The sequence below is a fragment of the Mesoplodon bidens genome (assembly GCF_964165515.1).
Source record: "Mesoplodon bidens genome assembly, chromosome: 15".
NCBI classification, from domain to species: Eukaryota; Metazoa; Chordata; class Mammalia; order Artiodactyla; family Ziphiidae; genus Mesoplodon; species Mesoplodon bidens.
The window spans coordinates 19,304,913-19,316,803 of NC_138171.1; the positions used below are offsets into that span (position 1 = coordinate 19,304,913).

The 11,891-nt window shown below is 45.9% G+C and overlaps 1 pseudogene across 1 annotated transcript; it reads right to left on the bottom strand.

Moving 5' to 3' along the window:
• Positions 1-9,005: 9,005 nt before the first annotated feature.
• LOC308628734 (small ribosomal subunit protein uS8-like) lies at positions 9,006-9,472 on the bottom strand (annotated as a pseudogene). The gene has a single exon. The product of its transcript is annotated as a small ribosomal subunit protein uS8-like (transcript).
• Positions 9,473-11,891: the final 2,419 nt, after the last annotated feature.

The following is an 11,891-nucleotide window of genomic DNA, read 5'->3' on the forward strand; positions in this document are numbered from 1 at the left end:
TCCTGGACCAGGGATCAAACCCGTGCCCCCTGCAATGGAAATGTGGAGTCTTAACCGCTGGACCACCAGGGAAGTCCCTAGGATGATATAGTTTATTTTATTTTTTTTATTTTTAAAAATTTTTAAGTCTTTATTGAATTTGTTACAATATTGCTTCTGTTTTATATTTTGGTTTTTTGGCTGTGAGGCATGTGGGATCTTAGTTCCCCGACCAGGGATCGAACCCACACCCCCTGCATTGGAAGGCGAAGTCTTAACCACTGGACTGCCAGGGAAGTCCCGATGATATAGTTTAAAAGCATTGATTGAGCCTTAGACTCTGTATAAAATAGATCAAAAGTGATATAGCAAATTCATTCATTTATTCATTCAACAAACATGTATGGTGCCCCTGCTTTCTACAAGACTGAGTGTCAAATGCTGGGGTGACAGATACCAAGGCAGATAAGGGAGGGGCTCTAGCCTGCAGAGCTGACGTCACAGTCCCATCTTCTCTCCATTTGCCCCAACTCATTGGCGCCCTCTCAGGTGGAGTAGCAAGGGAGGGGTGCAAGCTGGCCTCTTAGTTTTAGGCCAGGACCCTTTCCCAGACCCTCTCTCTTCTCCAGGGGACAGAACATTCCGGGAGGTGTTGAGAAACAGAAGCGAAACTTCACCAGATGGTCAGGTGAGATCAAATGCATTTCTGTGTCCGGAGTCTGGGGTGAGAAAAGCTGCGTGGACACAGTTTCTGAGAGCACCATGTGGGCCCTGCACAAGGGAGGGGCCCTGGGGTGTGCTGTGACCACACCCAGCTGGGTACCAAGACCCACGTGTGTCCCTTACACACACACCCTGCATTACTCCCATGCAGGGCAGGTGGATCTGAAGCCAGAGTGTTTTAACTCAGCTGTTTGCCCAGAAACCAACTCAGCAGATGTCAGCAACTGTTTGTCAAAAGAACAGATGAATCTCACTTGGGTTTCCAGCCCAGCTGGGCGGCTTAGCAGCTGTGTGGCTTTGGGCAAACTTGTGCTCCTCTCTGAGTTGTCCCTTTGTCATCCATCAAAAGAGAACAGGGAGACCTCCTAGGGTGGTTCATTCATTCATTCATTTCAGCCTTTTTTTTTTTAAACCCTTATTGTAAAGTAAACACAGATACAGAAACCACACAAAATAAATATATGGCTTAATGAGTCATCTTTTTTTTTTTTTTTTTTTGTGGTACGCGGGTCTCTCACCGTTGTGGCCTTTCCTGTTGCGGAGCACAGGCTCCGCTCGCGCAGGCCCAGCGGCCGTGGCTCACGGGCCCAGCTGCTCCGTGGCATGTGGGATCTTCCCAGACCGGGGCACTAACCCGTGTCCCCTGCATTGGCAGGCGGACTCTCAACCAATGCGTCACCAGGGAAGCCCCCAATGAGTCATCTTACGGTAAATATCTTTGTAACTACTTCCCAAGTTAATAAACAGAACTTTGCAAGCACTCCTCTCCCCCAACTCTCTCCAGGTGCCTCTTTCCAATCTAAGCCCTCTCACCCCCCTGCAACGAACGAGAAGCCTGACTTTTACAGTAATTTTCTTGCAATACTTTAGCACTTAAGTGTGTATCCCTAGATATCATTGTTAGACTTGCCTCTTAAAAAAAAAAAGATACATCTTTAAAGTCTCCTTTAATCTAGAGATGTTCCTGGACCCTTTCTTTTCCTTACAAGCTATTTGTTGAAGGAACACTATTTGCCTTGTAGAGTTTCCCCCAGTCTGGATTTTGCTGACTTTATCCGAACAGTACCGTTCAGTGTGCTCCTGGGTCCTCTGTGCTTCCTGGAAGCTGGCAGCTGGATCCAGAGGCTTGATCCGACCTGGGTTCCATCCCTTTGGCTAGCTCCTTGGGGGGCTTGAGTGCTTTCCTCTGGCGGCACATGATGTTGGGTGTTCTCTCTTTCTGTCTTAGCAGCTGTCTGTCGATGGTCTTAGTTAGTTCCTGAATTCATTGGGGCTGCACGTGGCAACATTTCAGTCCCAATCTTTCTTTTTCATTTATCAATTGGAAAGAGACTTTTAGAAAGGGATGCTTCCTCTCATTTACTCTTTGTTGCCCAGTGATACAGGTCATATAGAAAAGGCAGGACACATGCTTGCTTCTTTCCCTTTATTCATCAGTTTTCAAGAAAATGAATTGGTTCTTTATCATCCTCGGAAGGAGAGGACCAATTAATTCCTTTTCAATGTCATGTGAACTCTTAGATTTTAGCATATTTGATGGGTTACAATCATTTACAAGTATCATGTTTTTTGAAGCTCAACTTGTCCCGTTCTGTCATCCCATGCCAGGGAGAGCTTCTTCAAGCTGGCTCTTGAGTCTTTTCGATACAACCCTAGTTGTCCCTGAGAGGTTCCTGTCTTTCTGTATGACAAGATGCACCAGACTCATCTTCTACATTTTTTGCTCCAGACCTAGAATCTTCTTTCTCCAAGAAGGCCTTTTATTTAAAATTAAAAAAAGAAAGAAAAGGGAAATGGTATTTCATGACCACTATCCAGGTGCTAGGGATACACATTGCTACTAGTTTGATTAGAAAGAAATATATTTTATCATGCACACTCCTAAGCCAAAATCCCAGAGGACAGAACCCTGTGTTCAAACTGATACTTCCAATCCACATTTAGGATTTTTACTTAATCGCTTCTGTATTACATCTCTCCTTTCTTCCATGCTGAGAATCACATTTGCAAGGGTATAGGGGATGGTAGAATTAGAATATTCCGTAATTACTTATGCTTTATCCCACATTACACACACAGCAGTCTCAAAATTACGACAGGAATACCACCAACAACATAATTATTGGAAACAGTTAAAAACATTTTTTTCTTGGTATATGCTCTTCCCATTCTCCATATTTTATTTTATTTTATTTTATTTTTTTCTTTTTTTTTTTTTTTTCTTTTTGCGGTATGCGGGCCTCTCACTGTTGTGGCCTCTCCCGTTGCGGAGCACAGGCTCCGGACGCGCAGGCCCAGAGGCCATGGCTCACGGGCCCAGCCGCTCCGCGGCATATGGGATCCTCCCAGACCGGGGCACGAACCCGTGTCCCCTGCATCGGCAGGCGGACTCTCAACCACTGCGCCACCAGGGAGGCCCTTTTCTCCATATTTTAATAGTGGTCTTGTAGGTACACTGTCAGAGCACATAGACATTACACGTGGTACCATCTCTTTTCAATCCCCATTGAGTCTTAGTTGTTCCAGTAACTATATATTCAATGTTCACTACCAGTCCTTTTTTCTCTTCTTTCTAGTCATTTTGGTTGTCTGAAACCTGTTCTCTGGCAGATTCTTCAGGAAAGTCTCATGGGAACAGTATTCCCTGAGTTCTTTTATGTTAATCATTATTTGTCTGAGTCCATTTTACTTACAAATCACTTTTGCTGGACATACAATTATTAACTTACATTTTCCTTTCTTGAACATCTTAAGTATGTGACTTCTTTTTCTTCTAGCATAAAGCATTATTCTTGAAAAGCCTGATAATAATCTAATTTATTTTTCTTTATAAGTCAAATATTATTATTATTATGATTACCTAGAAGCCTGGAGGATTTTTTTTCTCTTTTCTTGAAGTCCAGTTATTTTATTAGAATGTCTTGAATATGTCTGATTATTGTGGGTTGATATTTTCAGGTATGCAGTGTGCTCCTTCAATTTGTAATTTTAATTTTTAAAAATTTCGGTAAGCTTTCTTGATTAATAGTTTTTAGTATTTGTTCTCTTGCTTTGGTTTTCTTCTTCGGGGACTTTTGTTACTTGTATGTTGAAAGGTCTTTGCCTAATTACAATATTTGTCATTTTCTCTAGAATATTAAAAAAGACCCTCTGTCTTCATTTCTTGTTGATTTATAATATTTCTTCCTTTTCAACTTTTTCTCTTAAGGCATTATCTTAAGATTGGGTTAATTTGCTCTTGTGTTTCTTCTATTTTAGCCTTCATTTCCAAAATGATTTCTTTCCCTTGTATTTCGAATTCTTTCCTGAGTTCTGTTTTCTAATTAAGGTTCTCTAGTTGTAGCTTATGTTGTTCTTTCACATCTTGCATACTTAAAAAATGTCTTTAAGGTCATTTTGAAATAGAAGGCTATGCTTTTGATCTGTCCTGAAGAAATGTCTTGCTGGCTTGCTTTATCCTATTTCTAGGGATGCTATTTGGCGCCTGAATCTCCTGTTGCTTATGTTAACTATGTATGGGATTTGACCTCCAGACTTCTCTGTTGCTCTTTTTTTTGCGGTATGCGGGCCTCTCACTGTTGTGGCCTCCCCCGTTGCGGAGCACAGGCTCCGGACGCGCAGGCTCAGCGGCCATGGCTCACGGGCTCAGCCGCTCCGCGGCATGTGGAATCTTCCCGGACCGGGGCACGAACCCGTGTCCCCTGCATCGGCAGGCGGACTCTCAACCACTGCGCCACCAGGGAAGCCCTCTGTTGCTCATTTTTATGTGAAATTAGTTTTCCGGAACTTGAAGGTGATGTTTGGGATGCATTTCTAACCTCAAGAGCTCCCCCTCCTCTTCTCTGCAAGTGGTGCACACAGACTTGGTGACCTGCTTTCTGAGGTCTCCCGGCTCCGTCTCCTCCCGCCACTTTGATCTGGATCTTCTTCCTTCCTCTCCATTGTCTTAATCAGTCCTCCTCCGTTTTGATCCCACTCCAAAGCATTTCCTCTGCAGTGTGGGACCTTGTCCTGGAAGGGAACCAAACACCTTTGAGGGTTCGTAGTCCTTCCTGAGGATTCTTGCCCTCGCTCACTGTGGGAGTGGGCAAAACCCCTCCCAGATTCAGTCACTCTTCTCGAATTGTCCCTCCATGCTTTCCACTGAATACCTGCTGCCTATTTAGGGGTTGTCTTCCTGTCATGTCCCTCAGACACCCCCTTGCTTCCCTCTGCTGGCAACAGATGGGATGCCAAAGGCTGGAGGCCAAGCTAGGAGCAACTTAGGGGTGAGGGTGGGGGAAACCCCAAGGCATCTGATAACACGCAGGTGGCTACCAGGGGTTGAGCTCCTCCACTCATATTATTTTGGTGTTCATGGGGATACCTTTGCCACCTAACTGTGAAGAAACTGTTGTCCATGGGTTTTGCTTTTGCTGATTTGCCCTGCTTATTTTTATTGGAATTTGGAGAGATTGGCGTTGCTACTATCTCCCCAGCAAGTCACCATTAAAAAAAAGGTTTTTTTATTGGAGTATATTTGGTTTACAATGTTGTGTTAGTTTCTGCTGTACGGCAAAGTGAATCAGTTATACATATACGTATATGTATATCCCCTCTTTTTTAGATTTCCTTCCCATTTAGGTCACCACTGAGCACTGAGTAGAGTTCCCTGTGCTATACAGTAGGTTCTCATTAATTATCTATTGAGATACATAGTAGTGTATATATGTCAATCCCAATCTCCCAATTCATCCCCCCCCCACAAGTCACTATTTTTAATGCCAGGTCCCCTATAGGGCCACAGAAAAGATGAGATGAAATAATACATGTGTATAAAAGTATGTAAGGTGCCTGACCATCTTAAGTGTTCTGTAAACTAGCTGCTCCTCCTTTCTGCTGCCCTGAAGCCAAGACTGACCCTCTGATTCAACTCACACAGGCTTGAATTCTGGTCCCTGCACCTGCCTCAGAGGATGGGGCAGGAGGTAGCACAGGTCCCTAAACTGGCTGCCCTGAAGCTGTGTGAGTCCCTGGATTTTGTGCCCTTGACTTGGCCTGCTGGGACCCCTCTGGGCATTTCCTCTTAGCACCGGTTTTGGAGAAGAGAAGGGGAAGACCTCTTCTACACTTGCCACCTTTGCACCCCCAGAAAAGGGGTGGTCCAGGGGGTGAGAAGCCTGCTGTGAGCCTGGCACGCCATCTGCTGGCCATTTATTTAATTGCGGAGAGGAGCAGCATTAAGTCCAGAGACGGGAATGTCAGGCGCACTCCCCTCCCTACTCCAGCCAATCAGGTGGGTTAATCCTTTCTCCCTCTGGTTGAAAATGATTCACAGTTGACCCTTGAACAACACAGGTTTGAACTGCGCGGGTCCACTTACACGCAGATGTTTTCCACTAAATAACATACTACCTGATTGGAGGTTGGTTGAATCCCCAGATGTGGAACTGCGGATACTGAGGGTCAATTATTACAAAGTTACTCGAGGATTTTCAACTCTGTTGGACCCACCTTGTTCGAGGATCAACTGTATTTATGTTAAAACAATGACAATAAAGGGAAATAAAGAGAACGTTTTCCCACATTCTCCCACTGTCTAGACAAGCACTTTTTTTTTTAATATAAACAAAAGTCTGTATTTACTCTTAAGGGGGATGGGCTGATGTGTCCTGCCTTTCTGCCTCCTAAAAAGTGGTCCAGAGACCCTGGGTATTTGCATTGGCAACAAGGGGAGAAAGAACTCAGATTCTATAGCCCCAAAGACTTGGGTTTGAACCCATTTCATTAGTCACACGCTGGGAGGGGGAGGTCAATTCATCTCTGATTTTGAATATGTATGTGCTAGGCTGGATAATACCTAACCACACCAGAAAAAAAAAAAAAGATATTCATGCTCTAATCCCTGCAATCTGTGAATATGTTACCTCACATTGAATAAAGGACTTGGCAGACGTGATTATGGTTACAGACCTTGAGATGGGGAGATTATTCTGGATTATCCAGGTGGTCCCAATCTAATCACAGGAGTCCTTAAAGGCAGAGAACCCTTCCTGGCTTCAGTCAGAGTGATGGGACATTGTCCACTTTGAAGATGGAGCAGGTGGGCCATGAGCCAAGGAATGCAGGCAACTTCTAGAAGCTGGAAAAGGCAAGGAAATGGATTCTCCCCAGGGCCTCCAGAAGGAATGCAGCCCTGCAGACATCTTGATTTTAGCCCATGGGACTTGTGTTGGACTTCTTATCTCCAGAAATGTAAGACCATAAAACTGTGTTGTTTTAGCCACTAAGTTCATAGTAATTTGTTATTACAGTGATAGGAAAGGAATACACTGTGATGTGGGATAATAATAGTATCTACTCTGTGGGTTGATGGGGAGAATGAAATGAGATCCCTGTGGGACATGCCTTAACAATTGTAAAACAATTGACAGGTGTTTCACATTCTCTCTGGGAAGATATCCATTTATTCTTTTACTTATTTCACAGTCTTTTTCTGAGCACCTACTATGTGCCAAGCACTGTGCTCAGTGCAGTGATTACCGGGGTCAACTTGGCCCCTTCTTTTATGGGACTTACAGATTAGGAGGGTAGTGGGACATTCAAAGGTCACACAAACACACATGTCATGCAATTACAATTGCCATGTATGGAATGAAGAGATTTTCCTGGAAGCTGTGAGTGTGGAGCTGGAAACCTGCCAGACCTCAGACTTCGGGCCTCAGGCTTCAGACCTCAGGCTTTGGGCAGGGGCTCCAGGGTCATGGCTTGTCCTTGTTCACTTTTCCATATAGGCTGCTTTGCCTTGACCAGGGATCAGGGTACTAAGGGTCGGTATCCAGGCTAGAGACAGCATCTTGGGGGCCATCAGATGGACCTGTGCTGGTCCAGAGATCTGGGGCCTCGCATGGGGCCCCCCTTTGCTGAGGCATATCATATAAGGGGCTGAGGCCAGTGAGCTCAGCACTGCCTGGAATGGTGGGCAGAGAAGGCCGGGCTTGACCTGTGGCCACAGACTACTCACCCTTGGTTCAGGGTTTTATGGCTACAGGTGAAGGACGGACAGAAGCTGGGACAGGGACCAGGGCTACTTTATTGGGTTCTGGAAGCCCTCTCTCTGCTGCACATTGGCCTGAGCCTCCTCACATTCCCTCCTGGGTTTTTCAGGGCTGTCTGGTAGTCCCACTCTGTGCCTCCAGTGTGATGGAATGGAACACAGATTCTCAGGGGCACAGGATTCCTTGTGCCTCAGTTGACTATAGTATCTTAGCCAGCTGGAGGGGTTTCCGATGGGGGCAGGGGGACTCAGAGTGAGTCACACAGCTGAGACAAGCAGAGGAACCGCAAGACAGGTTCTGGATGCAGATCTGAGGGTCCCAGTGGACCCCCAAGCCACTGAGAGATGAGGGCCAGAACAGGAGCTGTGCTGCCACCTGGTGGCAGATTTTGGAACTGCTGCTGGATCAGATACCCTGTCTCCCGGGATGTGACTTTCTGTGCAGCCCTGCTCCGCTCAGTTTATGTCCTGACCTTGGGGAGTGCCCGGTGAGTGAATCTGGTAGAGAAGGTGGTGAGGCCTGGCTTTAGAGTCCCTTTCACCCTACCCTAGCTATAGTTCTGAGAATCAGAGGCAATTCCTGAAAAGGGGTTGATGAGAACTGGGCAGCCACCCCTCGCCCCACATCCCACATTCACACACACACACACACACACACACACACACACAAACACACGACCACCATGGGCCTCAAGGTCTGTGTCAGACCTGATGCTCTAGAAACCTCTCATGTGGACTTTACACATACACCTGGAGCCAGGTGGAGGGGCCCTAACACGTGAAAGGGGTCAGCAGGAAGTAGGGTGCTGGTTAACTCAGGTTTTCCCATGAAGCTCGTCACAGACTGGGTAGCATGCACCCTGGTCCAACGTGCAAAAGCTTGAATAGAAACGTGAGCCCCACCTCCAAGGAGCCACCTACCTCAGGTAATGTACATCTCCAGGTGACCTGGTGTAACTACAGGGGTGTCACCTGCCTGAGACCCGCCAGCCTGAAGGCCACAGGGCACTCAGCTGAAACCTTGAACTCAGGCTTGCAAAAGGCAGTCCTGTTTATGAAACGAGTGATTAAAAAACCCCACATCATTTAAAACCCGTTAAGTATGTCTTCTAAGAAGCTGTCCATCTGGGAAAAATTTTACAAAAAAAGGGAAGAAAGAACAAAGTCTTCAGAAATTTGGGAAACATTTTGGCAAATGTTTCAGAACCTTAAAGTGGCTTCAGCCAGGCTAAATGAACTAGTAAATGCATTTGTTTTACATTTTATTTTTTATTTTTTTTCAGAGTCCTCTGAGGCATTTTATTTGCGTGTATGTATAACATCCCTAGAAAAAGAATCCAAGGATTTTCCCTCCTGTGTGTTTTCATCTTGCTTCTCCATGGTCCATGATGACAGCTGAGGTTGTCAGTGCAATGAAACCAAACTGGTAGGATGGGAGCAGGTTTTACTGCCATTTTTCTAGATCTTTGAGTTGCACATCAAACCTGGGGCTGATCACTCCACACTTATTTAGCCTGCCTGTGAAGTTCACAACAGTTTTCCCAGCCCTGTGATCATCGATGATTTCAAATTCACCATTGTAAGCATGCTTCATCATCACAGAGACCTGACGATGACTTTGGAGCACGGCTTAATAAGAACCTGGCGTTTGCCTCTCTTTTTGGCACTGTTGATATTCTGGAGAGCATCAGCCAGGACATTCATGTACACCATTATGGCAGCACGGAAAGATGGTGGAAAGATACATTTTTTATTAATAGAAATGTATTTTCTCCTCACCCCCACCAAAATGATGTTGAAAAGTATTTAAAAGAACACAGGCCCCTACTTCAGAGGAACTCTAACATACGTGCACTTTGAGATGTATCCGCTTGGCGAATGTTGGCTGTAGCACTGTTTTTAGGCATGAAAATTTGGAAATAACTCAAATGCCATCAGCAGGACTATGGATAGATAAATCATAGTGCATACGGCAGGTGTCCATGGCATGACGACCTCCTTAGTTAAAATGAATGGTTCTATGTGTTGACATGCAAAGACCTGAAGGACAATGTGGAGTAAGAAAGCAAGCTGCAGGGGCTTCCCTGGTGGCGCAGTGGTTGAGAGTCCGCCTGCCGATTCAGGGGACGCGGGTTCGTGCCCCGGTCCGGGAAGATCTCACATGCCACAGAGCGGCTGGGTCCGTGAGCCATGGCCGCTGAGCCTGCGCATCCGGAGCCTGTGCTCCGCAACGGGAGAGGCCACAACAGTGAGAGGCCCGCGTACTGCAAAGAAAAAACAAAAACAAACAAAAACAAACAAACAAACAAAAAAAGCAAGCTGCAGGGCTTCCCTGGTGGCGCAGTGGTTGAGAGTCCGCCTGCCGATGCAGGGAACACGGGTTCGTGCCCCGGTCCGGGAAGATCCCACATGCTGTGGAGCGGCTGGGCCCGTGAACCATGGCCGCTGAGCCTGTGCATCCGGAACCTGTGCTCCACAATGGGAGAGGCCACAGCAGTGGCAGGCCCGCGTACCGCAAAAAAAAAAAAAAAAAAAAAAAAAAAAAGGAAAGCAAGCTGCAAATTTGCAGCCACATGGATGGGCCTGGACCTAGAGATTGTCACACTGAGTGAAGTAAGTCAGACAGAGAAGGACAAATATCGTGTGATATCGCTTATATGTGGAATCTAAAAAGTGGTACAAATGAACTTATTTACAAAACAGAAATAGAGTTACAGATGCAGAAAACAATCCAATGGTTACCCGGGGGAAAGTGGGGGAGGGATAAAGGGGAGATTGGGATCGACGTATACACACTACTATATATTAAATAGATAACTAATAAGGACCTGTTGTATAGCACAGGGAACTCTACGCAATACTCTGTAATGGCCTAAATGGGAAAAAAATCTAAAAAAGAAAAAAAAGAAAGAAGAGTGGATATATGTATATGTATAACGGATTCACCTTGCTGTACACCTGAAACTAACACAACATTGTAAATCAACTATACTCCAATAAAAATTAAAAATAAAAATAAAAAAGAAAGCAAGTTGCAAAGGCAAATATTCCATGTGTTATTTCTGGATTTATATATGTGCAACAGCAAAAAAATGCAAACATGGATGGATGCGCCACACTGTTTTCATTTGCTAATGAACGAATGCATGCCCCTTTGCCTAGGTAAGCCCTGCTCATCTTCCAGATCTCAGCTCCATGCATCACTTTTTCAGGGAAGACTCCCCTGACCCCCCAGGCCAGGTAGGCACCCTGAAGTCCAGTCTCAGAGCCCATACCTTTCCTTCAGGTCTTTTTACACTGTTGTATATTTATTTGTGTGGCTATTTGATTAATGTCCGTCTTCCCCACAAGCTTGATTTGGTCAGGGACCCTGGCTACTTTCTTCATCCCTGGCACCTAATGCACAGTGGACACCTAATAAATGAATCTGTGATTTCTGTGCCCCAACTAGGCTGTAAGCTCTGTGAGGCCAGGGGAGGTGTCTATTTTCTTTCTCACTGAATCCCCTGAGGCTTAGCGATTATGAGGGAAGGCTTTGGTGTCAGAATGTCTGAGCTCCAATCCTGGCTCTGCCATTTGCTGGCTGTGTGACCTTGGGCAACTAACTTTGAGTCTCTGAGCCTCAGTATCCTCATTTGTAAAAAGGATAACAATATCTGCCTTAGAGTTGTTGGAATTCAATGATATAATGTATGAAAATAACTCATCAGTAGTGCTCGGTATTAGGACCTTGATTAACATTTGTTAATTGTCTAAATGTCCCCGTTGTGAGAAGCTCCTGGGCGGGGCCAGGGGTGGGGGCTGGAGGGTGCTCTGTTCCGCCCTCCCCGGGGCCAACTGGCCCATCTCTTACATTACCACCAGGTGGCGATGTGATCATTCACACCGGTGATGCTCACCCCATCAGCTTATTCAAAGCTTTGGAGTGGGTTTCCAGCTTCCTTGCAGCCCTTATCCTGTCTGTAGGGCTCCATGTGGCCATTCAGCCTCTGTTCTAACCTCTCAGTGATGGGGAGCTTACTGTCACCAGGCTGGAAACCCTGGCAGGGATGGTCTGAGAGCACCTATCCTCTGGGTGGTGGCAGTGGGACCCCAGGAGACCGGGGGAGCTCAGGGAGAAACTAGTGGGCAGACGAGGGTGGATGGGACTAGG